The 15,286-nt window shown below is 34.2% G+C and overlaps 2 protein-coding genes across 2 annotated transcripts in view; one reads left to right on the top strand and one right to left on the bottom strand.

The window, feature by feature from the left end:
* Positions 1–15,286, top strand: part of LOC126751768 (protein timeless homolog) — a 571,553-nt gene that overhangs the window by 379,809 nt on the left and 176,458 nt on the right. The gene's annotated exons all lie outside the window — the stretch shown is intronic.
* LOC126751772 (acetylcholinesterase) overlaps positions 12,803–15,286 on the bottom strand; it is a 454,065-nt gene continuing 451,581 nt past the window's right edge. Inside the window, exon 11 of the transcript XR_007665922.1 lies at positions 12,803–12,843. The gene's annotated coding sequence lies outside the window, so the exon portion shown is untranslated. The remainder of the gene's footprint in view (positions 12,844–15,286) is intronic.

Raw genomic sequence — 15,286 nt, 5'->3', positions numbered from 1 at the left:
TCTTCACGAAATTCGGCATACATTTTATGCCAAAGCAAAGTTACAAGCTCCGTATAAATTATTTAGATCGGATCACTGTAACATATAGCTGCTATACAAACCGGTTGATCGAAGCAAGATCTTGTATGGAAAATTATTTATTTGTGAAGGCTATTATAGTTTCCATGCAACCAAAGTTCACAGTTCAGTTTTTTATAGAAAAAATCTTGTCTTTAAATTTATGTGCATGCTTTAAAATGCGCTTGTGTTGGTGTATGTGTGTATGTTACCATGGGCGCTACATGATTTTCCAAAAATTAAGCAGTCAGACACTACTATGTAACAAAAGCAGGCAAAAATAATAATTTATAAATACAAAAACACATACTCCTGTACCAACACACACTTGCATGTACATATGCATACACATAAACACAAAAATACACACACAAATGCGAGCTAAGTAGCTCCTCCGGGTGGCGCCACAAATTAGCTCACACAGCTTGCCGTCAACATTTCGCATGCATGCTTATGTTTGAGTGCTGCACTCATATTGCTGTCTTTATGGCTACATTAAGCGTCTGTCTGTAAGCGCACGTGGGTAGCGCCTGTGTATATGCAATGCCAAGCGCACGTCATTGCCTGGGTGATTATGGTAGTTGCTTTCGCTGTTTGCCTTTAATGCTTTTGTCATTTCTGACGCTGTACACATGTACGGACATGTATATGAGGTTGTGTATATATATGTGTATAAGTGGGAGTGTATGTGTGTGTTTGTGGGCGTTCACATCGTGCAACATATGCAATTCACTCATTTTTTGTAATTTATTAAATTTTTATGCAAATTTTTAAGCACTCCCCATATCAGCCACACTCCATTTTATTACATACCGGCGTCCCATTCTTGTGTGCTCCTGCCATGTTTGTGCTCGCGCAGAAGCACGGTTTTACCTTTAAATTGTGCAAAATATGAAATATGCTGATGAGTTTACATTTTTGCGCAGATTCTCGTTTTCATTACCAGCACACATACACATACATTAGGATATATGTATATAACTGTGTGTGTATATGTTTGTGTGCTGCTGTTTTCCATTGTCCATCGTCGTCGCTTCTTCCTGTCTATCTCCTTTGGTGTCATTTGTTAGACTCCACTTCCTGCTGTCATGACTCTCGCTGGCTGCTCTCTGGCTTCTCTGCCGCTATTTCGAGAAAAGCAATGTTCGTATGCGCGTGTGTTTGCGGCAGCATGATAAGCATTTATTACAATTTTAAATCTGTTATTTAAATAGCAAATTGCAGTTAGCATTTAGGGGAAGTTTACTTTTGAAGTACAAATGTGAAGGCAAAGTGAATACCAGAAATATGCGAAACGAAATGAAAAATTCGCAAAAACACAATTTTTTCGATTTAATTTTTTTTACGTGAGTGGAAAAGTTGATCTGTGAGCTTATGTTATTTTTACCGTTTAGCCGATTTGAAGATCATGGTGAATGTTACATGCTGGGGGAACTCATAGTGTTAAATGAAGCTAACTACTTTCTTAAATTTTTTTTCAGTGAACACTTAAAATACTGTTTTTTTTCTATTTTCGAAATTTGATTTTAAAGAACACAGAAGTAGAAATACTAGCAATTTCTTTAAATTTACGGATATACTTGTATAGATATCATATTTTTAGTAAATACAATAAAATCTTTGAAGAAAAATATACTATATTTCGAAATATACGTACCTCAGACGACGCTGCAGTGATTCTGTCCTTCTTCTAGTGGTGGGTTTTAGAAAAGTGATTATTTAGATGGCCTAGAAACAAATGTTGTTTAAAAGATATTGTTGCGTAGCCAAGCTGAATTGATGCTGATCATTCACGCGTTTAAAAGATATTGTTCGACAAGCAATTGATTCTGATCATTCAGGTATGACACCTATACGCTATGGTTGTCCGATATCCGCTGTTCCGAAAAATAAGCAGCTTCTCTGTGAAAGAAATATGTGTGAAAAGTTTTGGTCGATAACTCAAGAACTGAGGAACTACTTCGCTGGACACGTTGATATTTTATATATACTTTTATAGTGTCTACGAGGTTTCTTGTTGGGTGTCACATACATAATTAGAAAATTAGGGGTTCAGGTGCTCTGCTGTTAGCCACTATGAGAGTGGGAAAGGATCATCTATATCACACCCGTTTCCCCCCCTTCAAAAAAAAAAAAAAATATGGATATTGCCATCAGAATATTATGAATGATCCAAGAGAGTATATTATAAGCCGTGGAGGATCGCCGCTCTGAAATCGGTGAATTTAGGATGCTAGATTTGATCGTTTTTGGGCCTTTTGTCTAGGTATTCTGCGGAAGTTAGATATGCAAGACACTGCTATTGTGAATCCAAATCAAAATTATTTAAGAATAATACTGTGAATGAATACTAAGTACACATAGAGGAGAAAAAACAAATTATTTAATTCAAACTTGGTGTCACTAGGCTATCACACGGTGAGTTTATCTGTTAATCGCAAGATTGCACTTTGATTCACCATATTTCTAAGCCTTAGGAAATCAACGAACAGATATTGTATTTTTCGGTATTGCTTACAAACGCACTGTTTGGTGAATTCTGTATACTCCAATTATCATTTCAAGTGGATACCGCACTCAGTTTGTGCTTAAGCAGTTTAGCTACAAAATATTAACATGTTGGCTTAGTTAATGTGAGCTCACTATGAGATTTTGAATTCAATATCAAAGAATGAATCGAGTATAGCCTTATTTATGAAGGACTTGCGAGAAAGGAAAGTTTTTGTGAAGCTCGTGGGTTCAAGTATAACAAGGCCAACCATTGCATCTACCAACTTAGAAAGTTTCCTAAATGTGCTCTCACTAACCGATATACATACATATATATTTTTCACATTTAGAACCAAAATGTTAGACACCTAATGAATCGCAAGTACTAGCTTTGTTTTTCTGTAAACATTAAAATTTAATTTAACTCTACCCAACACGAAGAGAATAGGAGGAACCATTTAGCTTTCACATATCGAAAGTAGCATACATCCCATAGGTATGATTAAATATTCAAAAAAATTATGAAATTTGGCTAAATTATCGTTAAATTTACAGCTATCTGTACCTTTACTTGTCTGTTTAATGGTTTTAATTAATACAAATACCAGCTTTAGCTTACGAAGTGAGGTAGGGCTCCATCCATAATTACTAGTGTTCATCACATCTGGCTACAACTGATATTTTTATCAAATATCTGATAAACTTGACTCCATATTTCGGCGGTGAGCTTACAAGAAATTCCAAGTTTAACTTTTTATGTGAAATTCGCTACTGCCACTAGGTACACTGATCGATTGTATACAATTCCACCAAATACCAACTGCAAATATTAAGATCCCAATCACTTATTTTGTTTATATGCAGTAAGAAGTTAGAAAAAAACTTTTTTTTTGTGATTTTTGGAAATAATCTGGATTTACAGATTTATTTTGCAAAATGTTGAATACCCTGGATCATGTAGCCAAACTTCAGGAGAATCTTCGAAAGAAGTTTTGAATGTTGAAAAAGATTCCTAATGCATAAAATTAACTGAAATTCAAAAACCGAAAAAGTTTACTAAATTTTATTTAACTATCAATGACAACCATCTTTCTTAAAAAAAACTTATTTACCTTTCCAATATATCTAAGAAAGTAAAACATATGAACATTTTAAGTCGAAAGCAACTGCGCTTGTGTGTCTTAAAATGTAACTGATATCGGTTCCTACATCAACAGTGGGCCCACAAATGTTTCAACATCAATGATTACCAATATAAAGAACTAACCTGTGCGATTGAATGGTCCGTTCGATTGCAACAAAGCTCGGTGTGTTCTTCTACTTAAAACACAAACTGAGCTACATCAAGCTTTTTAATTATTGTTTTTTGGAAATATGCGGATCCTAATCAACAACATGAATTCTGTTTTAAGTTACTTGAACACATTTGTTATATAAAAAACTAATTTTTAGCTAAAACTTCGACTAGACACTAATTTTTGTGCTCGGAGATATTTTTTCAATATCCGCCATTAATGAATTAATTGGGCTACTCAAATCGACAACTATTCTTCCACGTCCACTTTATTTCAAAGCGCACAATTGTGTTTAAATAAATATAAATATAACTTAAAACCGTTATGAATCATCGACTTTATTATCGACAATTATATAAATCACTTTAAAGCGCCAAAGCAAACAAACGCCGAACAGTGCAAATGAAAATAACAAATACACCATAGATACTTATGTACATTAGGGTGGGTGATATTTGCATATACAAAATTTTTCGGTCTATAAAAGCCATACGAATTTTCTTTTCCGTTTATAGTTGTGTTTAAGTGTACTCCTTCATATAGTACACCATGTCGTATGAGCAACACAGCGTGTATAAATCACTTGCATGAATGCTCAGGTAATTTGATGTACACTTTTAACAGCGTTTAACTTTTAAAGGAATATTTCCATGAAAAAAATTGTTAACAACTTTTTTGTAGAACGGTAAATTTTGTATTAGAAAATGGCTCTCCCAAAATTGTTGATTTAACAGCATAGTGAAAAGTATTAAAAAATCTCTTGTTATAGGCATGAGAAAAGAAATATAATTTAGTCAGACTTTATACTGAAAATAAAGAGCTTGGTTCCATCGAATTCTTGTTTTTAGGGCAAAAACTGAAACTTTTGCAAAGAAACAATCAACTTGTAAATTAACTGACACCCTAATGCGCACATAGTATATTTATATGTATGTAGATACTTGTTTAGTATATTCGACACTGCTACATATAAAGGTGTCTACCGTGATGGAATGTGGAAAAAAAACACTTTGGATTTCTCAATTTTTTAATTCAACACTCGCATAAACGCCGCGCGGCTGTCAGAGCGGTTGAAAAGGCGCATATTTATTATGGTGGGCGCAGCAGTACGCAGACAGCGGGTGGGAAGGCGGGCGCGTGATAAATAATTGCTGGCAGAAAGCAGGCAGAAATTGCGTTGGAAAATCAAAATTCCGCGCGCGAATATAAATACAATTGCAAATGTGCGCTGAAGCACATGTATTTCTGTGTGTGTGTTGGTGTGCGTGTGTACTCATATATACCAAAAAATGTAAATTTATTTATTTGTACGCGGATTTTATCAGCGCTGTGTGCGCAAATAACGAAAATTCGTATACAAAAGTAAAAATGGTCATAAATAAAATGTATGCAATGCACGTATGGCGGGCCCTACAACGCACACAAGCGCAGCCACCTTTGTTATAATACACAGCTATATGTTTTATATTCATTTGTGTGTTTTATATGGCGTCCACATGGAATGCAGTGTAACCGACGCGCAATTGTCGCTATTGTAGCCACTAATAGGCTGCTGCATTTCGCTGTAGCATACAACTAGGCGCGCGCTCGCCGAAAACAATGCCAACCAAGCGAGCAGACAGCCAATTTAATTAACGAATTCATTTCGAGCGCACACTTTTGCAATGAAAATTCGCTATTATTTGCCACCAGTATTATTATAATAGACAAATGCCAAGCGCAGCCACGCACACAAGCACACTAAATTGGTATGTATGTATTTAGCGCTGGCAGCCAATCAACTGCGCCCAGTATTTAACACATACCGCGCGCATATTTGTCACTTAGTCATCACACATGGCTATGCCGCCTAAACTATGGCAAATCGTCGCGAGGCCATGTTTAAACGCCCAAAAGCGCGCAATTAGAATCACTTGCTGTGCTTTTGGCTTATTTGCTCGGTCCATTTCGATAACCATTTGTATAAATTACATTTTATTGGTGTTGTTTATTTAGTTGCAATGTGTTTATTTATGATTCGTTAGCGCTGCTGCCACACACACACACACACACATACTTGTATGCAGTCACTTGTTTGCGACGGCTGCTTTTGTATATGCAAAATATTAGCACCATAGTTACAGGCGATATTTGGTATTAGTTGATGCCACATAATCAACAGTATTAGCACTCATTTGGCAGCGCATTTATTTACTCGGCGCCGCAGTTGTCGCGCGCGAATTGTGTGCTAAGCGAGTGCGAATTGCATTAAGCAACTTGAAATGAGCTGCGGTTGGGCGGAAATTGCATGTGGTGTGCCGGAAAGCCATCAGAGGTGGCTTATGGCGCAGGCCACTGTGGTATTCACTGTTCCAAAATGACAGATGTTGAGTGCGTTCACTTGTCTGTTGTTTGTCCTCGTGTATGTGTGTATGTGTGTGTTCTGGTGTTTATGCAAATATTTGTTTTATATTCTGTTTTATTTACTTGGTAATATGCGTGTTTTATCAACAACTCTCTAGACGAGCAGTGTGAGGTTATGTTTGCATGGTTGCCAAAATTGTTGAAATGTGAGCTTAAATGTCGAACTTTAATCGAACCTGCTTTAAATTTGTTCAAAACCTCGGCGGAGGTAAGTTTTTTTAGTAAATTATTGAATTTACATTCAAACTTTGCGCGCAAATCGAATTGTCAATTGTTTTTTTATCTGTTTTACCACAACCTTTTTAATGTTCGCGCATAGTTTGATTTTCTTATGAGTTTTTTAGAATTTTGTATTATATTTCCAATGACATCCCGTAAAACGATTCTCTAGAATATTTTTCTAAATCCTGAAGTTGATCAGTTCTGCTGTCGACGCGGAGGCACCTTTTCCAAATAACTACCAGAAATGACGTTTTTAAGACCAAACTTTGAATATTTTCCCATTGAGATTTCCCTTAATCTTACTAAATTATCTGTATCTTTGTAATAATAAAAAATTTGCAAGAAAAAAATTATTTTTAATATGAAAATAAATTTTTGAAGATATACTAATTATTGCTCGAGTAAATCCATGTATCCCTTTATTGACAGTAACAACGTAGAAGTTAAGGAAATATTGTTAAAAAACTCTTATGTTGGCACTTAAGAGATAGCAGAGAATCTATCCAATCCTTCTGGATCGACTCAACCATAATGGTTGATGTTTTGGATATAAACATAAACTCGTACCAAAAGACCTCCATCTTTTGCAAAAAAGCGATGTCGAGTAGTGTGAGCAAAAGAGAAGCTTAACAACGTGTCTGAAGACTTTACATTCAAAGAGCCCATCATTACTGATGACTGAAGCGTGGGTCATGAATATGACGTCAACATGATCCAACAAACTAGAGAATGTCGTTCCGTTCTAGAACTTAAAGCCACCTTAAAAGCAGACACACGTCAAGGTGATGCTCATGATTTTCTTTGATTACTATGGTGTGGTCAATTAGGAATACTATTTGGCCGTTTTTTACGGATTTGTAGGCAGAAAGTACTTTTTTTCGTTTTTTTACTATAAAACGCCTTCACATTCTAGCACGACTTTGACCGACTTTTTGCGCTTACACGAAACGACAGCCATCGCTCCCTCACCGTATTTGCTAGATTTTGCTTCATATATTTATACCCTGAACAGGGTATATTAAGTTTTTCACGAAGTTTGTAACACCCAGAAGGAAGCGTCGGAGACCCTATAAAGTATATATATAAATGATCAGTATGTTGAGCTGAGTCGATTTAGTTATGTTCGTCCGTCTCTCTGTCCGCCCGTCTGTCCGTCCATCCGTCTGTTCGTATATATGAACTAGTCCCTCAGTTTTTAAGATATCGTTTTGAAATTTTGCAAACGTCATTCTCTCTTCAAGAAGCTGCTCATTTAACGGAACTGCCTATATCGGATCGCTATAACATATAGCTGCCATACAAATTGAACGATCGGAATCAAGTTCTTGTATGGAAAACTTTCACATTTGACAATGTATCTTCACCAAATTTGGTATAGATTGTTTTCTAAGGCAACAATGTAATCTCCGAAAAAATTGTTCAGATCGGTTAACTATAGCATATAGCTGCCATACAAACTGAACGATCGGAATCAAGTTCTTGTATGGACAACTTTCACATTTGACAATGTATCTTCACCAAATTTGGTATAGATTATTTTCTAAGGCAACAATGTAATCTCCGAAAAAATTGTTCAGATCGGATTACTATAGCATATAGCTGCCATACAAACTGAACGATCGGAATCAAGTTCTTGTATGGACAACTTTCACATTTGACAAGATATATTCACGAAATTTGGTATATATTATTTCCTAAAGCAACAATGTAATCTCCGAAGAAATCGATCAGATCGGATTACTATAGCATATAGCTTCCATATAAACTGAAGACATAGTTACTAAAAGAAATACACCAGTGAAGGGTATATTAGCTTCTGTCCGGCCGAAGTTCACGTTTTTTCTTGTTTTTTCTGTTTTCTAATCTCAAAACATTAACAGTCATTCACTGAAAGCAGTAAAAGTCATCCCATCCGAGGTTTATAGCAAGTGAATGGCTAGTTGGATTAAGCCTTGAGATGTTTGTATTGACTCAGCAGTCTATTTTTAAGGCGATAGTAAAGATTTGTATGAAAATACGTGAAAATTAATTTTTTATGCTTACAGCTGACCTTAGTCAGAATATTTTCTATTCTATTATTACTCTATTGCCTTGTCGCAAGTAAGCATGAAAAAGACGATATCTAAAAAATGTGCCATTAAAGAGTCTAGACAAAGTCTCAAAATTAGACATCCAGCCTCTCTTGAACCAAATTGTACTGAACTTCGATCTGGCATTGCTATAGATCAGTAGTATGTATGACCTAACAGCCGTATAATAACCTGTATGTACATATAACCTATCCTAACCTAAAAAAAATAGTTATCTCGCATCGTCACTGGCCGATAAGTCACTCAGACCTTTTCAATTTTTTCATTGATTGCCTTTGAAACTAAATTTGTTCTGTTCTGTTTCTGTTTATTATAGATCGCAGTCATTTTTACAGGTTTCCATATTCTCCACGGCCTATGGAGCAGATCTTTACTTTTCATCAAATTAACAGCCCTTTAATAACAGAAAGAAAGCCGTAAGACTTGTTTGAGAAGTCATACAATTTCATTTTCTTTCTGTTTGAATTAAGTTTGCGTTAAATTCTCAAATAATTGAATTCACTTATAAACTATTCCATAAAAATTTACAGTATTTTTAAGTGAGTATTGTGCTTCCTTCTTTGTATTTTATATTCAATCCAATTAGAAATCGTATATACCAAAATGCCCGCAGTCCCTCATTTTCTTCAATAAAAATTAGCAAACCCCCAACTTTTTCGAAATAATCAGTTTCCACCAGCACTTCCAGCATTCCTCCGCGCTACCGCACTCTTTATATTGCTGTTGTTGTTGTACCACAAAATGATGTCATTAAAATGTTGCGAAATTTCCTGCTTAAATATTATTGTATCATAACGGCACATAAAATGCATTTAATTATTTTTACTTTGCTTTTAATGAACTTTTCATTAATTCTTATATTCACGCAAGCAAACGCGCAGCAATAACAAAAACAACAATTCTAATAAGCAAGCATGTGCAGAAAGTAACGAGCGGAGTTTATTAATTTGATGGCAATGAGTAAATACCAACACACACACGCACACAGATACATTCGCATTCCTTCATGTGTGTGAAATACATTAACTGCCACGTACACAGCCACAAGTCCACCTACTACCTACCACCTACATTGACTTGCAGCAAAGTAATTGCAGCCACAACATGTCGCCAATACAAAAACACTTTTCCCCATTCGCCATCCACCTCATTCGCTTTGGCATTTCTCCTTTCTCCATTTTGCTTTTGCGTTTGCTGTGCTTTGCGGTGCCATTGGCATCATTAATGCTGTTTTCATGCTGTCGTTGTTGTTGTTGTGTCGGTGAGTGTGGTGTTCGTCACCGTCTAATGACAGCATTGATGCTTACGACTACAATAATTTTTGTAGTTATTACAGTTATTATGTTCAAGTGTATGTAAACGCGCTTGTACTCACTCTTGCCTTTGATGAAGGTGGTAGAAAAATACATTGGTAACTTCATATAATGGGTATGTGGTGCATGTGTGTGTCACTTATTTAATATATCGATGCTATATTGGATTGTGCTGTGGTTGGGTGCAGTACGTGACTGTTCCCGTAAGGGTCGTGAGTGCGACTCTCTTTTATAGTAGAAGTTCTTCTTGCAGCAAAGTGCTGATTTTTAGAATATCCGTGTTATATGCCACGCTGTGTGTTGAAGTGATTCACTTCCTACCGAAGTAGTCAACGGACTAATTTATTTTTAGACACATAATTTCTATTCTTGACATCTCTTCTAAACTACTTGTCTTTTGACTATTTAGTCCGAATATAGCTAGTAATAACCACTTATTCACCGATATTTTTACTAAGTGTTTTACTGCATGTCATTTTATGTAAAGATAATGACTTTAATGGGGGCAATAAGTGATCTCAACTTTGTTATCATCTACCATAGATGTTCCAGCAAAATTATCCTGAGTTTTCTTTAGTTGAACCTATACCTCTAGCTTAATTTGAAGTATTTTGTTTATCCTTAAATCAAGCTCCAGCTTAGGACCCTACCTGCAATCAACAATATTAATTTTTATAGTACAATAGTTCATAACAAACGCTCGGAAGAAAGTGTTTTTTCAGCTTAGCCTCCAAATGCAATCGTTTGATAATCAATGTCACAAAATTTTCAAGTTTTAACTTTTTATCAATTTTTTTATTAATTTCTTTAAGTGGTTAGCCTGCTTTAGTGGCTTAAAAAAATCGATTTTTTTTGAGGATTTTTTTGGGAGGGAAAAAAATAATTGATTAAAGCGAAATTTCTAAGGTTTATCTAACTATGTATATTTAAACATCATTCACAAATTTTTTGGATACGAAATCTTTGATATTCTGCCTTTAGGAAGCAATTGCCCAATCCATCTCGCAGGGGCATTTGTCGGACGGCGGGCAGGATATAGGTCGCAATTTCCATCGGAAACCAAAAATTCAATGAGATCCATATTTGTTAATAACTTATCTTCTAGTTAAACTAAAAAAACTCCGAAAAAAGTGTAAAATTTTACATTTATTTTTAATTGGAAAAAAGTGGTTTTTGACCAAAAAAATTTGACTTTACTTTTCTATTATTTTTTTTTTTTTGTTTAAATAGGATATAATTTAATGCCAAAGATAATAAGCTTTGCCCCAATTCTATACGACGTTTAGTTTTTTTCTATCCTGCCCGCCAATTAAGAAAAATCGTAAAAAGGAAAAACCGAGAAGCCGCGCATACTCTTAAATTATTTTTAAAGAGATTTAAGCAAAAAAAAAAAAAAAAATTTTTTTAAGCTTCTAAAGCAGGCTGCCCCCTTAAGGCGTTTCTATATCAAAACTAGTTTGAACAAATTTAAGTTTTCGACTTAAATATTTTTTTATCGACTTAAATTTCGAAAAAAATACAAATTGAAATTATCAACAATCACCATATGACATCAATTACAGTTACAAATTTCGTATTGAAACTTAACACTAACGGGCACACCTAGTGAGGTAGTCAAAAAAGGCGGAACATTGACTACCACTCCTGCAGTGGTTACGGCCTGCTCCGTGGAAGAAAAACTATTCGCTAGAATATATCATTCAATCGAAAAAAGATTCAACTTTTATAAACTGACGGTGCTTTTTAACCACAAAGTTAATTTTACCTCAAATTTTGTTCGCTTTGTCTTCAAAAAATCACACGACCAAATTTGAATTATATCGTTTCGCAATTGAAAATAAACTGATGAAGCAGTTTGAGCTGAGCGGTTACACTTTAGAAGAGAGTAACTCAATATCGATATGATTTTTATAGAGGCTAGGTTCACCAGTGGTCGAAATTCGACCAATAGCGAATACAATTTATTAACAATATTAATAGACAAAAAAAAAATAAATAAATTTATAATTCCTTCTCGTGCAAAATCATTTGTTCTGTTTCTGGTTTTGGCTCAATTCTTGCGTGAATGAACAATTAAATCAAATCGGCTAATTTGAATTTGTGATATGTGGCCACGAATGCAACTGCGAAAGGATGCCAAAACAATTTGTACAAAATATTGATGAACTGTTTGAAATATCAATGAAGAACTGATGCTCCATTTTGAAATGTTTTTACCAAAGAAATTATCGTTGTGCACTTATGTTTGTCTTCTCCTTTCCAACGGTATTAATTTGACTCATATATATTATGTCAACGGCAACACAATCTAAGAGGGACTAACAAACTTTTTTTTAAATTAAAAAAAACATGAAAATTGTTAAGGGGTCAGTAGGGTAATCTGGCCTGCTTTTTTGACATTTTTTTTCATAGAAATTTTTATTCTACAATAGAACTTTTTTCGCATATCATGAGTATATCGTGGAATGTAAAAACAAATTTTTTCGGAATTTTTTTGATGACATCTGTCGGAGAAATGGCTGGGTGAATGAGATACCTTTTTTCACTGGCGGACACGATTTCTCATGTTTGGATAATCTGAAACATCAAAACCCAATTTATTATTAAAAAGTACGTGAATGGTTATCGTCCCTACTAGAATCATGAAAAAATGTTGATAAATAAAAAAGTAATTAACGTTTTTTTAATTTTTCCCCATGTTTTTATACCCTGAACAGGATATATTAAGTTTGTCACGATGTTTGTAACACCCAGAAAGAAGCGTCGGAGACCCTATAAAGTATATATATAAATGATCAGTATGTTGAGCTGAGTCGATTTAACCATGTCCGTCTGTCTGTCTGTCCGTCCGTCCGTCCGTCTGTATATATACGAACTAGTCCCCCAGTTTTTAAGATATCCTTTTGAAATTTTGCAAACGTCATTTTCTCTTCTGCTCATTTGTCGGAACTGCCGATATCGGACCACTATAACCTATAGCTGCCATATAAACTGAACGCTCGGAATCAAGTTCTTGTATGGAAAACTTTCACATTTGAAATCGTATCTTCACCAAATTTGGTATAGATTGTTTTCTAAGGCAACAATGTAATCTCCGAAAAAATTGTTCATATGGGATTACTATAGCATATAGCTTCCATACAAACTGAACACATAGTTACTAAAAGAAATGCACCTGTGAAGGGTATATTAGCTTCGGTGCAGCCGAAGTTAACGTTTTTTCTTGTTTTACATAAATTTTGTCATAACATTGTCAATAAGTTATAATAAATACAGGCGTTTTGTGAACATTTAAAAAAAAATTAAGCAAATCGGTTGAGTAGTTCGACCGGAATCATGTCCGCCAGTTTAAAAAAGTGTGTTTTGAGAAAAACGCGTTTAAAGTTTGAGGTGTGCACTCCGGCAAAAAAATAAGAAATGATTAATCAAGAATAATGTCGCAATGTTCGTGCTACAGAAAAGTTACATTTTTTTTCGCAAAATGGCAACTGCCTGAAAGAAAACTAAGAAGCAATTGTATACCACATTTTTTAGTGTTTCGAATTTTTAAAATATAATAAACATTTAAATTTGGGCATATGGCTACTTCCACACATAGACAAGTCTTTAAAGAAAACTCTTTAAAAATGTCAGTTAAATCAGTGCAGTAGAACCACAGCAATCGCTAAGATCTTTTTGAAAAAATTAGTTTCCAGTTAGGCGTGTTTAAAGTTGCGCGCACTGGCCGAACCAGTTTGGATGCCGGGTCAGTAAAACACCTAGCAAATATCGCCAAAAATAATTTGGATTTAAAAAAAATGTGCTTCTAAACGTATTCTCAAATAATTAAACTTTGAAATAATAAATAAAAAAGATTATTTTTTCATAACTCGACCAGAATACCTCCCCAAGTAAAATTTATTATTTATTTGTTATATATTAATTTTTAATATTTACATATGATATAATTTTTTGTTATTTTATATATTTTGTTGAGTAAGAAAATTTTTTATGTTTTTTTGCTATTTATGTCGTTATACCTTTTTCTTTTTGCCATTATTTTCAACATTCTTAATTCTTACCTTGTTTTTAAATATTTCGCATTTAACTACTTGTAGTTACCTGTTTATGTATACACATATAATCTCCTTCACTTTCTTTATTTCTTCTACTTCTACTACCTCCACGTAGCAGCTCTGTTTGTGATTTCTTGATAGATTCGCAACGCCATGCAATTTATCACGTTGCGCTGCCACTTACACACACACACATTAAACAGCTACGCGCATGCATATTTAAAGAGGGAGGGTTAAAGAGCAAACACATACATACAAACATATGTTTCTTTCCCGGTTGCTGCCAAGAAAGACATACAAACGGCAATTCCATTAAGCAGACAGATGCAGAAAAGCCACACACAAACTTAGCGACAAATATACAAATGTGTGTGCGCTCACTGAAGTGCCATAAATATGCACACACGCACATATACACTCTTTAATATATTATTATTAACATTTGTATATATAAAAATTACAAACGCACACACGGACATGTGATTTAATTTAAAATTCAAGACGCGTTTAACACATCAAGCCGTGCGGCAGTTGCACATACAGACACATACGGTTGTATGTGTGTGTGTGCATTAACAAATGTCTGCTCTTACATTTATTTGTCTCTTTGTATGCAAACGACATTGACATAAAATGTTTTTCATAAACTACGCCGAGGAATGCTTTACTTCCTTTCAGCCTTTCTTGCCGCTTGCTGCAGCATGTGGCGGCATGAGTATAAAAGTGTAGTAAAAAGCGCGAAAGAAAAAATGGTGCGTTTGTTGCTGATGGCGGGCATTGCTTATATGCTTGTTTTAGTTGCTTGGGTTGCCTTGCTTTTTAAATGAAAAAGTAAATAAAATAAGGTGAAAAATATATACAAATACCTGAAAAAAAAAATAAAAAAAATATATATAAAAAAGAATAAAAAAGAAATAAAAAAACTTAAAAATATAAAAAAAATTTAAAAAATAAATAAAAGAAATCTATTAAAAAAATTAAAAATATGGAAAATTAAAAAAAATGAAAAACATAAAAAATAAAAACAAAAATTTTAAAATATGTAAAGAAAATATAAAAAAAAAATAAAAATAGTTCTTTTTCATAATTTTTATTTTCTTCGCATGTCTTTAATATAAAGGTATATTTTTTTAAAAAATATATCTTTTTTTCATATAACTGTTATCATCATCGTCATCAGTAGTATCTTACGCATTTGCTTTAAGAAAAAAATTAAATGAAAAATAGCGCACAAAAAGTTTAACATAAACTATGCGGCAAGATAGTAAAATATACTTTATTCAATGTAAAATGAAGCGCAACACGCCTTGTCAGCTATAAAAGTCACTCTCGCATACGTTCATAAAAAGCGCAGCAACACA

The sequence above is a fragment of the Bactrocera neohumeralis genome, chromosome 2, assembly GCF_024586455.1.
Source record: "Bactrocera neohumeralis isolate Rockhampton chromosome 2, APGP_CSIRO_Bneo_wtdbg2-racon-allhic-juicebox.fasta_v2, whole genome shotgun sequence".
Lineage (NCBI taxonomy): Eukaryota > Metazoa > Arthropoda > Insecta > Diptera > Tephritidae > Bactrocera > Bactrocera neohumeralis.
The sequence above is the reverse complement of the archived record's forward strand: the minus strand, read 5'-3'. Positions and strand labels throughout refer to the sequence as shown.